Source organism: Pleurodeles waltl, chromosome 4_1, assembly GCF_031143425.1.
Source record: "Pleurodeles waltl isolate 20211129_DDA chromosome 4_1, aPleWal1.hap1.20221129, whole genome shotgun sequence".
In the NCBI taxonomy this organism is placed as follows: Eukaryota; Metazoa; Chordata; class Amphibia; order Caudata; family Salamandridae; genus Pleurodeles; species Pleurodeles waltl.
The window spans coordinates 733,930,511-733,947,997 of NC_090442.1; the positions used below are offsets into that span (position 1 = coordinate 733,930,511).

Below are 17,487 nucleotides of genomic sequence, written 5' to 3' on the forward strand. Positions count from 1 at the left end.
CCACTGCCCTCTCCCTGACCAGGACAGCACTGTGTGATCTTTCCTCCAAATCTCGGAGTTAGAACACAAAATGCCACTAGAGACAGGTGCAGTGTATAAATACAGCAGATGCAAGCACAGCAAACACTGGCCCAGCAGGAATAGGTATAGTATAGAAGATCCGGCAGATGCACTTGAGACAGTAACCAGTTCAACGGAGACGGATTCTGCATAGGGAGGTGCATCAGAGCCGGATACGGCAGCCAGATACTAGATGGAAACCACAGAAATGGATTCTCCAGAGACAGTACATCACGCACAGGAAAGACAGGTACGGCAGATTTCGCCATCATAGAAACAGTGAAAGAAAGCAGAGGCGCAATAGTAAAAATGCAGAAGAGAAGAAACACTGCAGAAGCAAGTAAAACAGACACTGAGGAGACAAGTACAGCAGGAACAAACCAGAGGTAGAGCAGAGAGAGATGCTGCAGAGATAGGTGCAGCTTAGGCATTTCAGCTACAGATACATCAGTGTAACTATAAGTGGACGAAACATAAGACAGGTGTAAAGCAGAGACAACTACAAGAAAAGCTCATACAACAGTGGCAGTTATACAAAGTCAGGAACATCAGAAATAGTGCACCAGGCCATTTCACCTGGGTCTGTCAAGTGTAGGTAGGGAATCCTGGCAATAAGCATTGCCTCTGTCCTTGGAAACAAACTAGATGTTACCGCGTGGTCACAGAACTGGCAAATACCTCCTTCTTAGGCTTCGACTTTTAGGTTGTAGCAAGGCTTGTTCTTGTGCGGGGCAGAAGGACTAGTTCAGGTAGCACATGTATTATTGACAATAAACATAAGGTTGATACATTGTACTTATTTTGAAGAGATTTAAACCTTTTTACCATTATTAAGTCAACATAACTTTATGAACTTTTATTTCTAGACGCAAATACAGTTTAAAACGTATAACATGACTGTGTTTTGCAAGAAGGGGATGTGTGCGATGAAATCAGAGTTACTATTTCACTTGTTTCGAACCTAAAATTAGCCAATTACAACATCTTCTCTGGCATGATAGGGTTCTGTGCATTTCTTACTATGCATCAGTACCTGGGCCTCTTGCAAGATTTGGAGTATTTTATTAGTGTTTGGTTTTGACTTGTAGAGGTGAGTACTTCAATTGACTTGGTGCAGACCAGTAGCGGTGCAGAGAAGACTTGTCAGTGTCAGGCATCTTCAGATTGTGCAGGCGTTTGAGCTGTCTGTACTGCTTGCTTGGATGGTGGCTGCTGGATGGTCACAAGCAGATCGGGCAGCTTCGCTGGGGCTGCTCAGAACTCGTGAATGATTGTGGCAATGTAAGGGAGACAAATCTTCTCTGCAGCTTGTGGTTTTTGGCTAGGGTTCTGGCTGCCAGTTAGCAGTACTGGCAGGGTGCGCAGGCAAACAGAGATGAAAGGATCCCAGTCAAGGTGCCAGTCTGGAGGTCAGATGCATTGGCTTCAAATCTGTGGGAGATATAGGATACAGAGCCTTCACAAGCCACACACAGAAGCTAAGAATGGTTACAAGTAACCACTCGGGTGTTGTGTCAAAGGCATACATTGGCTTCATGCCTGCAAAGATGGTGGGTCCATGGACACATAAAGGTTGCAGGCCACCAACTCCAGTCATCCTAATGCCTGCAAGGTTGCTTCTTCAAGTGGTCCACTGGAGTCAATCAGATTTTCAATTTGGGCTGGGCAGTGGTGAGTCGCCTCTTGTTTATGTCCCACTTAGCAGCCCTCATGGCAGTACTGTTTCACTGCATCTCAGAGTCTGCCAATGCAAGAATATATTCACATGAGGCAGTCTCAGGGCTCAGTAACTTCGACCTCCTCAGCATTTGGACTAGGTGTGGCCGAAATCACCTCCTTTTTCTTGGACATTTCTCAAAATGTTGAGAAAATAGCACATACTTATAAATAAATTTCTAGCAATGCACATTGGGGTATCGTCACAAAGACCACACTTTGTATTAGACATTGATTTGAGAAGATGATGTTTCCTGGGCAACACTTTCTGCTCAAAGTATTCACCAGCAAAATATGTTCTGCTAAAACAAGAACCTTGTGGCAAAAGAGTGTGCAAAGGTTTACACTTGCATAGTGCAGAGCCACTGGAATCCATTTCTGTATTTGCCACATCTAAGGTGGAAGGCTAGAGAAACCCCAGACAACAGATGTGAATTGCCACATCCAGTATATTACCTCAATTCTTTGTAGTGGATCAGACATTTTGGTGTGGAGTAGAGGAGACAGAGGTGCCTCTTTGAAATTTAGGGAGCTACCTTTGCCCTTTCCTAGTCAAGTGTTCACTGGAAGGGCTACGTCACCGGTTAACAGGTAGTAAAATGGGACAGCCTCCCATTCTTTTGTACCCTTGTTTTGGGTTTCCCCTGACAGGAGGCTCCTAGCTACCCCCCATCTTCCTGTTAGTACCTCATAACAAAGACCATGGCTGAAACAGTCTAAATGAAACAAGCCAAAGGGGAGGGCTGCACAGAACCCACATCAAAGCTGATTACTGGAATACACAACTACTTTCTCCAAATTCAGTACAAAGATTAGACATAAACTCCCAGATTGTGCTACAATTTCTCTGTGCCAGAATCCTGCTTTTCCGCACTAGTGGACACTGAGATACGTTCTGTGATCCAGGTTTTGGGTATTCACTGCCAAGCCTACTTGCCTGGTTTGAGGCGAGAAGCTTTTGAACTGGTCGAAAGACAGCCAGGAGGGTCTGCTCGGACTGTGCATCAAGGGAGAGAGCTGATGAACAATTCAGGAGGGGCATCGGAGGTGTTTTTGTATGAGGAAGATGCTGTTCAGGAGAGGGCCATGAAGGAGCCAAGGAGGGATGAGGCAAAGAAAATCACTGCAGCACCAGGGAAGGACCTTCACTGTTATGAGAGTGAGACCTAGAAGTACTGAAGTGTCCCCAAATCAATCCCAAGAAACCCCAAGGAGATAAGAGAAACCAGGAGCACAACCTATTCAAAGAAAGCAAGAGTGCTGGAGGGTAACTGCATCATCCAAGAGGCCTACACCTGGGCTTGCCTACTGACCATTGCAAGAGGGATGGGCACCTAGCTTGTTTGGGTGGTAAGTTCTGTATCTAAGCCAAAGGCAGAATCCAAGCCACAAGAAACACTGAGCACTAAGTACTATAAGCCCACCGTAGCTTACTTGACTGGTGCTACTGCTTACACCACTCACCAGGTAGGCCACAATGGCGCAGAGGCCACTACTGGCACACCAGCTATCAGGGCTGGGGCACGTTCACTGCCTCCTGAGCTCAGTTTTAAGGTTAAACCCAAGCACACCAGTGGTCTAAGGCTCTGGCTGTCATACTATGAAGCCAGTAACTCCTGTCTGCCCTGGGACACCTGAAAATATTGTCACAGTGTTGCCAGAGCATTAAAACCAGGAGTATATTGAAAGATGGGCGCTTCACCATGGACCATATACAAGTACATCAAAAACACCAGATCATAATCAATAGTGAAACACAATTTGCTCCATTTAACCTCCTCAGTAGGCAATGAAGCCTGCCTTTCGTGGTACCATTAATATTGCTGCTTCCAACGCTGTTCAGCGTTTATCTTTATATTTTACCATTAACCAGCAGAGCTCCTCTGATCTGTACTTCACAGCTCCACAGTAGTTTTAGCAGAGGGGCACAAATATTGTACCTTTATAAAGAGTTATTATCATGTTTTATTTCTTACTGTGAGACTTTTCTCTATTTTCTCAAGCCCCCTGAGAAGATGGATAGCGCAGAGGATTTGCACTCTGGAGGCTGATAACGTGACCAAATGACCTGAAAATAGGAATCAAAAATCTCCTATTCATTCATAATTATTAAGGCATGCCTGCCTGATTCAAGCGGTGCATCTGCTGAAGAATAATTGAGAGGTCTTTTACTTAAAGAAAGGCGGCACTTTTGAGACAATAAGCATTGAACTTCACTTTCTGAACCCAAAAGTCCCTGTGACGTTAAGGAGATGGACTACACTCCAGATACTGCACACTTCTCTTATTATAGAGGCCGTAACTCATGATCCCACAATGCTCTCCAACAACAATGTGACTACTTACTTACAAGGATGTCATGAGCGGTCACTTATCTCAGTGAGTCAGGACTGAACTTAACTGATGTCACCACCATAACTCAGAAGATGAGAGAGGAAAACAGAGCAACAGTCAACATCAATATCAAAACCCTAAGGGCTGGGTGAGAAATGCTGCAGTAAATCTGTCGTAAGCGAGCTTTAAGAACACCACAGGAAATAGGAAGGAGTATCAAGCAGGGGCTTTCACAGCCATCTTATGGCAGTATAGATCACGTATTGAACATTGTGGAATGGAAGGTTGTTAAATGAGTTTCTATTTACACTTTGCTTGGACTGGTAATGTAAGTCTACAGCCAGATATGGACATGAGAGTGATTTATTTTGGTTTCTGGTGGATACGTCTAATTGCAGGTTCGTCATATCAGAATCTACTCCTCAGCTGTTCGGGAGTGAGATTGGGTAACAGTAAAGCACTTTTACAAATCTGTCTTTACCACTCATGGCATTAATAATGCTGTCTTTAACACACAAGAATGTACCATGCAGGTATGTACATAGAATAGTTTTTTTCAGCTTCACCATGCATCTTTACCCCACAGTACTTAACCACGCAGGGAAGTCGTTTTTTAATGTAATATTTTTTATGTTATTTTAAAAAGGGAGTAAAGTTGTGGGCAGAGGTAAATGGTGGTAAAGTGGGTCTTAGAGTTAAAAGATGGGTATGGAGAAGTGAGGGTGAGGGTATTTTTAAGGTTTCAAGGTGAGAAGTGGGGATAATTTTAGGGGTAGGTAGAGCTAAGGTTAATTTTAGGACTAACGGTAAGTTAGAGGTAAACGGGTAAGGTTCACTTTAGGGTTTGAGGATGGGAGGAAAGTGTTAAATTGGGGTTACTGTGTGGGTAGAGGTAAAGGGAGGTATGATTCATTTTAAGGTTTGGGGACTGTAGAGGCAGGATTTTAAGTGGGATGAATAAAAGTGGGGGTCCCTAAAAGGGGTGAGGTCTATGTAATAAAGGGTTTGGCTTAAACATGTAATGTAAACTGGGTTTCTCTCATTTCCATAGTGTGCCACCCAACAGGTATTTTTCCTCCTCTAAGAGCTGTCTTTAATTGAATTCCGATATATAGTAAAAATAACTGGCATACGCCTAAAACAGGCCACAAATATTGGCTTTATCAATGGTTGTTAGCTGTTTGAAATAAATGAGTAACAACAATAATTTTATTGTAAGTAATTAATATTGACTGACACGTTTAGAAACTTCCACTGTCTTCAGCCTGCACTCCTGAACTCTCAGTCTTAGCCCGTTACAAACAGCAGGAAGCGACTCAGTTGAAAGAATGCACTACACAAGTGTAATATGCTATGCGAAAAAAAATACCGAAACACAACATCCCGAAAATAGATATTACACTGTTAGGGAATGCAAAATTAACAAAATCATGAGACCCATGACAGGAATTAAATCGCTGACATGGATTACTTTAACATTTGTACCATTGATTGCTCAGAAATCAATCAGTGTTTTGCAATTACAGTTAAGGGCATAAATATAGGGCCTTGTGGGGACCTGCTTCAATGTCTGTTTTTAATTACTTCTGGTCTGAGATCCAGATGGTCCCAGCCCACTTAAAGGTGAAGGGAGGTAAGGGTACATTTAGGGTTCAGGTGAAAAAAGAGGTAAAGGGAGGTTATGAGTTAACAGAGGGAGATTGGGGAAGTTGTTCCCGAAGATAAAAAAATAATACATATTTGTGTGTGTGTGTATCTCTGTAACAATAATTCACCTCCCATCCTTATGAAAGGCAACTTCACACTAAAGCTGCGATAGTAACTTTTATTGGCGGACTGTCAATAAAAGCCATGAACACAGCTCTAGTGTGTTACCTGTCTTGGGGAGGTATATATATAAAGGTTACAGGGACGTTATAGTTAGGCTCACATTTCAAATGTACGAAACCATGGAAATTCACCAGTTATAGTTAGAGTTATCTCAAGTAACTATAACTCGTGCCCTAAGGTAACTATAACTCCCACCCCCGCCATGCACAGTTTTTTTAGTCAAAAATAATACTGCAAATATTACATTGATATTATTAATGAAGTTATCAAAGGTGTCATGAGTGCCATAATTTGTGGGGTAATTAGCATTTCATGGCGAGGGCGCAAGTTAGAGTTACCTTGGGGCACGAGTTTTTGGTGAAGATTCGTCAAGCTGCGCCAAAGATATAGGTAAGTAAAAACAGCCTTTTCTATAGAAACTAGGTCCTAACTATAACTACCTAGTGGTGACCACCACTAGGTAATATATATACTTTGAACGGGACCAGGGGCTTATGAACTCGTCCCCCCAGTATTTCTCGCTGCCTGTGACGTGCTGCTGACGTTTGCTGAAGCGCCAGGAGGTGCATAAAATCCCGTTCTATCACCCGCAGCGTGGGACACTTTGAACAGGACTGAGGGCTCGTGAACTCACCCCCAGACATTCCTCGCGGCCTGGGACGTGCCGCTGATGTTTGCTTAAGTGCCAGGAGGTGCATAAAATCCAGTACGCTCACCTGCAGCATGGAACACGCGCGAGGGGCGCCTGGGCATGTGCCCGGGCGAAGACCGGGCCAAGAGAAGGCCCATCTGCACCCATCCGTGGCTGGATGAGGCTGGTCTAGGCCAGTCTTCCAGGCCATTTCATGTTTAGTGGAAGCTGGTTTGAGTCTTGGATCCTTGGGTGACCAAGCAGCTTGTTATTTGATTATAGTGTGCTGCAGGCCCACTGAGAGGGCATTGTGATCTCTGCTGTTGTATGTTGGGGCTCTCTGTCCGGGGAGGCCCCTTATTAATATAACCAACCAGGGGTAGGCCTAACATTGCATCAGCCCTACCTCCCACTAATTCTGCATTAGATGGTTTCCTACAAAGGGCTGTGGGTGTACTTACCAAGGGGATTGAATTGGCTGAGAGAAGGCTTTCACTACCTTTATCGCCTTCTGGTGATCCAGCCTTAACTCCAACCCCAGCATTAGTCCCAGGTTTGTTGCAGGCATCAGACCCCCTGGTGGGAGATACTGGTTGGCTTCCCCATTGATAGCTTCAACGTTGCCAGCAATTGTGGGTGAGAATTCCTCGATAGTTAGTGATAACGTGTCAGAATCCGGTCACATGTTATTGAAGGTGGATCGATGCCCTAAACAAAAGATAGGATAATTCCTGTAAAAAGGAAAAGATCAGAGATCATCACTAGATCTAAGAAGCAGAAGGTTGCCACCCATAAGAACAGCCTAAGCCCCAAGATGGATAAACCGTTGGGGATTTGCCAGTAGGTTGAGGGGGAGGGTGGTATTTTCACAAGAGAACCTTATTTCAGATAATGGTAAGCTGATTACTGACACTCTGGCTCCAATATCAGCCCATTTAGGGAAAATTGAGAAACTACAGAACCAATTGATTAATGCACTATCGCGTAGACTCTCATTATTCTAATGAGACTACTGGATTTGAGCAGCAGAATCGCCTGCAGTGTGGGGGACTGAGTCTGAACCCACTAGAGGTGACACATGTTGGCCTAATCTGGGTTTTTTGCTCCGGCTAACTAGCAGAGCCTCATCTTCACCCATGAGCAGGGATGATTGGGCAGCTGAGCGCATTACCCAATTGACTTCTCGGGGGAATCGTGGTCACTCAGATCTCATCCATTTCTCTCAATTACATCAGTCTCACATATACAAGGACAACCAGAGGCAGTATATGTTTCAATAAGGTTTTAGTGAAGCAACTGCATCTTAGATAATAAAGCATGCACTGCAATAACCAGGACGATGAAGCATGGCAGGATTAAAATTGTGACAAGGAGAGTAAAGCTTAAAAATAACGCTACCATGTAGTCACTAGAGTCATTAAAATAATTCCTATTTAGGCTATATTAGAGCACAGCATGTTAAGCTCTAGTTCTGCCCTTCAGGTTCACCTGGGAAGACATCATCCCTCATACCTGAGCAAGAGGCCTGAAGTCTGCATAAGCAGCTGTAGTGAAGCATTCAGCAATCAGCATACAGTTGTGGTCTTCTTGCTGGAATCTCCCTCTAACTTGTACGGGACAGTGAAGTGTTTTTTATAATATAACAGCTGATGTTCTAAGAAAATGTCCCTACGTAAGGATGTGTATGTTTCTATGAATACCAGAGACAAGGCATTACCACATTTACCGGCAACCTATCTTACTGCAGCCTTGAGAAAAGCACAGAGTAAAAGAAATGTCTTGTTTAAGAATGCAGTGCTGGCCTAGGCAAAGAACAGCTAGATAGAGAGAAATAAACAAGACCGCAAATGTGGCTATAGTTAAAATAATAAACAAAGCTGAATGAAATATATCTCGGTCAAAGTGCACAGCGGCAGGCCTAGTGTGCTAAAACATCATGCATGGAGCTACAACTAAAATAGCTACACAACAGCACCAAATAAACATGTTTGGGCACAGTTGACAGAGAGAAATGGTCAGTGCCCTATCAATCCCCATGTTAATACATGGGAGGGCCAAGAGACCCCAGATTCCCAATCATCTGCTGTCATAGCCTCCACTGTCCACCCGGCTAATACCCGATTCCCCAATACTGATCCAAACAACAGGGCAGGGTCTGCCCCATTTCGCAGAATGCCCATTCAAATTGTTTAACTGATATGAATGGGGTAAAGTCTAGTTTGAATGATTCTTACCTCATCCTCAGGGGGAGAGAGTTCTTCCACCGTTGCATTTGCCTCCCAAAAGTACCCCTTATACCTTGATACTAGCCGGTGTTCCAGCCCAGTTGGCCGATTCCCTAGAGGCTACTAGAAGTTTGATTAATAAAGCTGCAAACTGGTGGAAAGAGAAAGCTAATTGCCATCAATCAGTGATTGATAATCTTATTATGGCGTGCAGAGTCAGCTGGGTTGGCCCTACGACAAAGCTAATTGAGGGGAATTGTGCCGTGTTAAATTTTAAGGATGTTACATGGGTTCACTTTTTGCTGTCTCACCTGAGTTGTTTAAATAGAAAACTCAGTGGAATAATGGTTAGACCTTTAGGTTTTTTTTTACCCACCCCCATTTGAGGTGCCCCATTAGACCTCACAAGCACAACAGGCATATCTCTAGGCACCCCGCGCCAGCTTTATGTGCTCATCCTAATAGTTTTGAAGCATTATCAGATCTGCCAGACATTAATTGATGCTATATTCCTTCAAAGCCCAGTGACTGTGGGGGATGTGGCTCTGTTACCAGTGACCTCCCTTGAAGCTTTCGTGCCTTGTCCTGTCCCAGATAAGCCATCTTCAGTTTCTAATTCTGATTAAAGTGGCAGTGATAGTACCTGGGGTCTGCAGTTCTTATCTTGGAATGTGTCAGGGGTTTGTGATAAACTTTCTAATGAAGACTGGCTGAATTATATTACTGATTTTGATATTATTTGTTGCCAGGAAACATGGGCTTCCAACCCTGTTATATTAAATGGGTATATAGCTTATTGCTCTCCCGCACTTCCTTCATCATCAGGAAGAGGAAAGGGGGGCATAGCAATTTTCTTCTTTAGGAGACAGCTTCTTCCCCTAACTTTCAAGTTCAACATCTGCAAAAGGCTAAAGAGATTAATCTGATTTTAATTAATTTTTATTATAAAGATTTTGCCTTAAAAACAGCTGCAATTGTTGAGCATTTGGAGAAGGCACTGGCAGTATTCTGGCAGTATTCTATAATGGTCAAGAGAAATCTTTTGTCCCATTAATATGGGCAAGTGATTTTAATATTACAAAATGCCGGTTTAGTAGGGAACACATTTGTGGATTTTATGATTCGCAGGGGGAGGTAAATGGACATTTTTTCCACTCTGCAGATGGTGAGGCCATTAATAAGCTGATTATGTCCCACAGCCTAGTTGACACCTTGGACATATTGTATTATAATGATAGCAGGCCCCCTACTTTTATGGGGAGAGTCAGTGGGAGCACAGTTGATTTTGTTCTAATATCCTCTATTCTGGCACATAGTGTGGGGCTTTTTAAAGTGCACTGGCTACCATTTAGTGACCATAATCCCATTCACATTTGTTTGCTTGGTAAATATCATACAGCTTTGCCAAAAGCCTCTTGCTTACCTATTGCATATAAGGCAAATAAGGGGGTTCGCCTGAAGTGGAATAGCGTAAATCCAGAAGCCTTCCTTAATATTTTAATTAAAGATGGGAGGGACAATTTTACTTCTTGTCTATCTCTAGATAGGCCGCCTGATGATGTTCTTTGGAGTTTTAGTAATATTAGTAGGGCAGTGGCAAGTCAATTAACCTCTACAATGCAGACAAGAGAAGGTTCAACAAAATCTTGGTTTAATCATGAGTGCACGGCGGCGGCCTAAAAATAGCCATCGCCTCTACGCCCCATAATGTAGAGGCCATAAAGAACACCAGAAGGATCTATACAGAAGCTGTATTAAAAAGAAAAAACGAGTTGAGGATAAAGGCCTGGGAGGATCTAGCTGGAGCTGCGAAGTTAAATGATAGTGAACTCCTCTGGGAGACTGTTAATTGTTTACTGACAATTTGTCTTCCAGCCTTGAGTGTCAAATTAGTAGCTAGCAGTGGTTTGACCATTACTCTGTTATTTTTAATTCTGGGGAAGCTTCAGTAACCCAGAGGGAAGCCTCAGTTTCCTCATTTAATACGGTTAGTGATTAATGGCTTGCTGATCTTATTAACTATACTGACGTCGTTAATGGGATTCGGAGTGCAGCTAGAGGCAAATCCCCAGGTCCACATGGGGTCCCAATTGACTTATATAAACATAACATTGACTTTTGGCCCCCACTACTAACTAATGTCCTCAGGGCAGCTGTTAAAGGCAACTTGGAGGACTCCTGGAAGAAGCTATTATGGTCCCCATTTAAAAAAAAAAAGTTGATTGGAGCCTGCCTACATGTTATCGTTCGATCTCCTCATTAGACTCCACAGTGAAGATCCTTGGGCAGGTTATTTTAGACAAGCTAGAGACTTGGGCCAAATCCCCTGCCTTCTTTTTGCTGTTACAATATGGTTTTAGATCAAAATTGGGGGCAGTGGAGCAGGTATTAAAGCTGACCCTCATTTGGGGGGGAAGTATGTCAAAGCCAGGAGAGGTGCACTTCATAAGACATTCATGGACCTCTCCTGTGCTTTTGACCTAGTGGTTTGGGAAACTTTATGGGATTTAATGGATCAGGCAGGGATTGATCGCTCTCTCGTGGAATTAGTGCAATGCCTACATACTGGCACAACCACTAAGGTGTGCTACACTCCTTCTGGTGATCGTACGGAATCAACTGGGGTAATCAGAGGAGTGAGACAGCTGTATTTATGCTCCTTTTTATTTTTATTATATATTAATTCCTTGGTTCCCTTTTTTAGAAACTGTACTGTTGCGTATTGTTATGTCAAAGTGACTTGTTTTCCTTTTTTGATTGTGTTTTTAGGGTGGGAAACAACTTGTAAGCCTGCTTGGTTATGAAATACATGGACGCCTTATTTTATTGATTACTATGCACAATGTCTGTTTTTATTCTGATTTTAATGTTTTGCTTTTTGTATTCAGATTTTAAATTTCCATGAAACTGTTGATGTCTTTTTGTACTTTTATGGTCCAATTGGGACCGAATAAAGTTTTTGATGATTATGTTCACACACACATACACACACACATTTGTTTATACAACCAAGCATCTATAGGCGTATTTATTTAATATACAAATAGACACTGTAAAAGGGCTTTGCTAGCTGTTACAAAGACTGTCTGGTCAAAATGCATCAGTGTTTTTCTGTGCTTCTCAGCTATGCAGAAATAAACTTTGTATTTTTGGCTCCTGGCGTGCTGCATATATATATACATATATATATATATATATATATATATATATATATATATATATATATATATATATGTATATATATATATATGTGTATATATATATATATATATATATATATGTTCTGTCAAAAAAGGCTGCTGTAATCCTTTCGCCCAACGCGGCAGACCGGGACGGGGTAGCAATCCCCTATAAATTCCACACAAATTCCTCTTACTCCACACGTCAATTATCCACTGGTTTAAGAAAAGAAGTCCCAGTCACAATGTCGATTGTTGCAGTGGATCTTTAATGACACACACACCACTCTACACGTTTCGGAAAATCAATTTCCTTGTTCATGAGTGACAAACGCTTCGTCAATTTCTGTTTATATTTTAGTGCCTACCATTCACCTAAAAAACAAAAAACGGACTATATATAACATGTACTGTAGTTAGCAGGGATAGATAGATAGATAGATAGGTACCACAAAACATGTGTGGTAAAGTCCCATGATGCAATGCAACATGTTGTAAAGGTCAGCACGTTACATTATATGTGTAAAGGAATGCATGGCAATGGCTGTGATGTAGAGACATACAACCCCAGGTGGCACCCTGATGCCCTTGTGACTTCTCTGGAGACAGAGAATGACGCAATGGGGGGATAAGTCTTGCTTGGCTTTCTCGTGTTTCCTCTGCTTGGCTTTCTCGTTCTTCCTCTTCGTTTTAGACCTGGCCTTACCCAAAGACTTCAACTGCAACAATGAGCTGTCGAAGGAATTCTCTTGTGAGCGACTCTAAATTCTCGACTTCGAGCGGGAGCGAGACCTGCGAGGTTTCTTCCGGTGTTCAACAACATACAGCTTCCCTTCATGATCCCATGTCACCTTTGGATTCATGAGAGCGCACTCCACACATGACTTGCACTCGTGCTACAAACATCGTGCAGGTCTGTCACAGACATCTGTTTGTAGCAGTCTATGAATGGTTTAGGTCCTGTAGACTTCGGAGGAAATATAGTTCCCATGCACACTGGTTTTTATTTTTTGAAAAATAGATCTTGTCAAAACGTTTGTCAAATGACAAAGAAAAAAAAGTGGGGCTCCGGATCTGCATCTGAAGTTGTGACAATAATGGCTCAGCTGAGTCACTTCTCGGGTGGAATGAAGTCAACAACAAGCTGCACAATGCCTGCCGCTGGCATGAAGGAACACTGCTGTGCTAGCCATGGGTAGCTCCGGCCTTTTTCAGTTTTACTACTGCTTTGGGTTCTTTGTGGCTGTGTAACTGTATTTGGAAGTGCAGTTTACGAATAGCAATGGTCTTACTCTTTTGTGGGTGGTTGTCTGTCCCTCTGTAACTGCCCTTAGCCCCAGTGGCGTAGCGTGGCGAGTGCAGGGGGGGCCGGCCGCACTGGGCGCAACATCTGGGGGGGGAGCGCGCTCGCACTCGCAGCTCTTAGGGGGCGCAAATTACTTGCCTTGCCCCGGGTGCTGACAACCCACGCTACGCCACTGCTTAGCCCTCTCCTAACTCATCACTAAACCCCCCATTTAGTACAAGATATTGTTCACTTTTCAGCTACTTTTCCTGGTTAGTGTATTACTTAGTACTAACGTGTCTGAGGACATCCCCATAGAAAATATAGCAGAGGTGAAGATTTCCACCTGTAGGTTTGTGAATATAATTTTGTAGTAAGTAGTTCTACTGTAGCACTACTTCAGATACTACAAAAGTACAGTTTGTGAATAAGGCTTGTGTAAGTTTACTTTTTTGAATAGCCCCCAAAGTCTTTGAGACTTCTAAAGTCCCTCGTGTGAAAAACAGGACTTTTTTGGCAGACAGCCATCAAATATTGTGTATAATGTCTACTCAGCCATTTTATATTACACTCCGCTCTTCTGAGGCCTATATTTAGATGTTAACGAGCACTTTATTGTTTCCTCGGGCTGATGCTAAGGCATTTTTCCCGACCAAAGTGGCACTATTCGCTATCACAATATGAGCTAGTCGCAGGGGCTTTCACAAACCTAAAATATCTATTTCTCTTGAAAGATATTACAGAATTCACGGAAACTATTTTGCGTTTATGTTTTCTTCAGGGCCGACTTTAAATGGTGCTTTTTATTGTACGTTGGTTGCACTTCTGCAGTTACATTGACGTCATCCCGTTGCTTGTTGTGTTATGACAGTACCACGGGGAGGACGTAGGAGTGGAGCGTGGGCCACAAACAGATATCTTATGTGGTATTATCTGTATTAGTTATCAATAACTCTCCATTCCTGTTATGTTCTTTCTATTCTGATACTTATTGTCCTCCATTTGTAACGCTCAACAGCAAAACCACAAGTATCAGAATACAAAAGGAACAAGCGTTGACAAAGCCAACTGGTCTGCCCTTAGCTGCCAGACTTTTGGCTTTGTCATTGCTTGTTTTAGCATTGTTAATGTAAGACTATGTTGGGGAAGGCGATGCACCCTCGTGAATATAAAAACAAATAGATTGGTTAAAAGCAAAAAAATGTGTTGGTCTCAAAAAGCATACGTTGCCATTGCAGTCCCTGGCACTGAAGGAAACGTCTATGTATGCAGATGCGGTCCTTGTGGAACAGCAGAATGCAGTCACTCTCCTTGCACTTTGTCAGTGGCTGGATTGGACTGGTCCACTGTCCTAAAGTATATGCTGTAGAAGGCAGAATAAAACTGTGATTGACTCTACCACAGATCAATGGGTACAAGGGGCTGGCTGAAAGCCCCTAAAAATAGAACCCATTTATCATTTTAGTAAAATCAAACTGTCATTGCTAACACCAGACCTAACAAATGCACTGGGCAATGGCTCTCCTGCCTTGGGAGAAACTGAGATGTGATGCATCATATCTCTTGAGCTGTGACCATTTAAGGGTCCATTCTGAGATTTACACTCATTGATTACGAGGCTGGTGTCCTAAGGGCCGCACAAAAATTCTACTTCGTCTGCATAGTTGGGAATTTTTGCTTAGGTAAAGGCAGGCCTAGTTACCTGACAATGTCGATAAAAGCTTAAACCACTTTGATGATGATGACCACAATGATGATTTTCTACAGGATGTCTCGAGGTGGGTCATCCTGGATCAGGAAACCATAGCAATCTCCTGCCCTCCCTGTTATCACTAGGTAAGAGATACTGTGGAGGGCCAGGAGACAGTGTGGGGGGCAGAAATCAGGGAAGTGGAGGCACCAGCGCAGAGAAGGGCTGAGTAGTGGACGGGATACTGAGGTCACTGGGACCGCAGGGGTGATGGGACTCATGATTTTTCAGGGGTGTGAAAAGGGCTCAGGCCAAGAACAGTTGGAACCAGTCCATCCGCTGGCCTGAGAGGCCCTTTGTGGAGTCACTAAAGCTGCCATTTTAAAAACTTTTTTCTTAACTTTGTGAGCTTCACTCTGCAAAGCACTTTGCAGAACTGGGTGGTTTTCCATCTTCGTGGCATACCCCCGACAAGTTGGAGACAACCCACACCACGCAGGTAGCTAGAGTTGCTCTCATCATATATAAAATATTTGGAAATGTGTACCGTTTACAGCAGTTAAAATGACTTCAGGCCATGTACGCATTTTTTCTTAGGTTAAAGGGCCTGTGTAAGTTCTGGGAGACGATTATACAATGCAAGGACATGCATAGCCGATCAATGAAGGTTTCAAGTTTTTTTTACAAAAAGGTTCAGCAGTGCAGAATTTGAGCAGGTGGGTGCCTGTGGGGGCCACCGGCACTTATTTTTGAGTACCTTCACCTTTTTTGCTTGATCTGACATTTTCTGAGAGCAAAAGAAGGAAAACATACACAAACAGATGGAAAAGCGGCATGAAGGGAGAAAGCAGGGACCTACAGGAGTGAGATAAAGGTGGAGGGAGTGCCTGGAACTGGATTAAAGAGGCTTGGGGTGCATTCAGGGCTACACAGCCATGCTATTCAGCATGTCGACTTTTAATTGCATCGGCCGTTGGCTTCTGAGTAAGGCTTTGGGCTTCAGCACTCTTTCTCTTACAAATTAAGAACTAAAGTACAGTGGAAAAAAATCATCATGGATGTCCTTTCCACCAGTCAGGAGAGGACAGGAGGGACTGCAAGTGTGGAGCACTGCTGCTTTTGTTACTGGAGGCCGATATTGGAGCACCACTGCAAAACAAAACCCTAGTAACAAAACCATCCTTCACCGCTGCAAACGTTCCCCACCCTTCTAGGCTCCTGGGGATGTGCTCAATGCCTGCTATGGCCAGGTCGGCCCTCCGGGGTAGGATAGAACACCACGTGGTCTTGTGAGTTTTGCTTATTGACTCATATAAGCCAAGCTGGTAATGGAGAACATCTAGTCTAGGATCCGGAAGAGCACAGTGGAGCAAGGATAAAGAAGCAGAAAGAGAAGAGAAGAGCTCCAACAGGTTGGCCCACAGTCCAGGGTACAGCGCACCTCTAGACTTGATTGTCTCCAACCTTAAACTCGCCCCTGATACTTGCCAAATTCCAAACTCCTAAGCACCTGGCCTACTTCACCAACTTTTTGCAGCACTTTGACTGCCACCGACTCTGCTACCTTCTTGTTTAGATGGCTGCAGGCAGCCCAGGGGTGACTGATGGGCAATTCTGGTCACCAAGAGATAGTCAAATACGATTAACAGAGTGAGCCTCTCACAGCAGAAATCGGACTTGCAAGCAACATTTAAGGATGAGCCAAATACTACAGCAAAACATGGGAATGAAGCAGAAAGGGAAGAAACACCTGACAAGTTACAAATCGCCAATGGGTGAAAGAGGGGCTCCAGAGATGTAAAGAGCAGTTATAGGATGATTGTGCAGAGGGTGTGCTACCAATGTGTCTGTCTTTCTTGCTGTGTCACTGCTGTCAGTGAACATTTTATGTCTGTGCCTGACACTACTTGTGGGCTGTCCCAAGACAACTGGAAAAGAGATGATCCAGAGGCCAGGATGATCTCACTGAGTAGTCTCACACCCAATTCAGCCAGTCAGGATGGTGGAGGTGAGGCATGACAACTCTCAATCTGCATCTGTTTCACCTCCTCATTGCCCTGTAGCTGGAGGAAGAGGCCAGAGATCTATGCTCTACCGACTGTGACCAGTGTTCTCGCAACTCCCTGCACAACGAGGCCCAACTCTAGCTCCATCTCTGCATGCCTTGTGCATGAACCTCTTGTGCGGGAAAGGACAAACACAGCACTTTGAAGACTTTTTTTGTGTCTTCTGCCCCGTTCCCATTTTAATTCTTAGCTACGACGTCTTTGTTGTACTTTGTGCTGGAACAATATATATACCCCCATTATATCCAATGTCACTTATCCTTTGCTTTCTTGTCTGTACATGTACACACCGTATCGCTGCAGCGTTGGAAGGCTAACATAGATTATCATGCCTAGTGAAAGGAACAACTTTTCTACCTTGTTGAGGAATGGTCTGAAGTCCACTGTGAATCCCACAGAAAAATTGTTGCTATTTTACCCAGGCAGAACCCCCACACAATCCCATCATGCTGCATGTCTGCACATGTTAAT

The 17,487-nt window shown here is 43.5% G+C and overlaps 1 protein-coding gene across 1 annotated transcript in view; it reads left to right on the top strand.

Moving 5' to 3' along the window:
• LOC138288093 (collagen alpha-1(VII) chain-like) overlaps positions 1 to 17,487 on the top strand; it is a 963,348-nt gene that overhangs the window by 903,493 nt on the left and 42,368 nt on the right. The window lies entirely within an intron of this gene.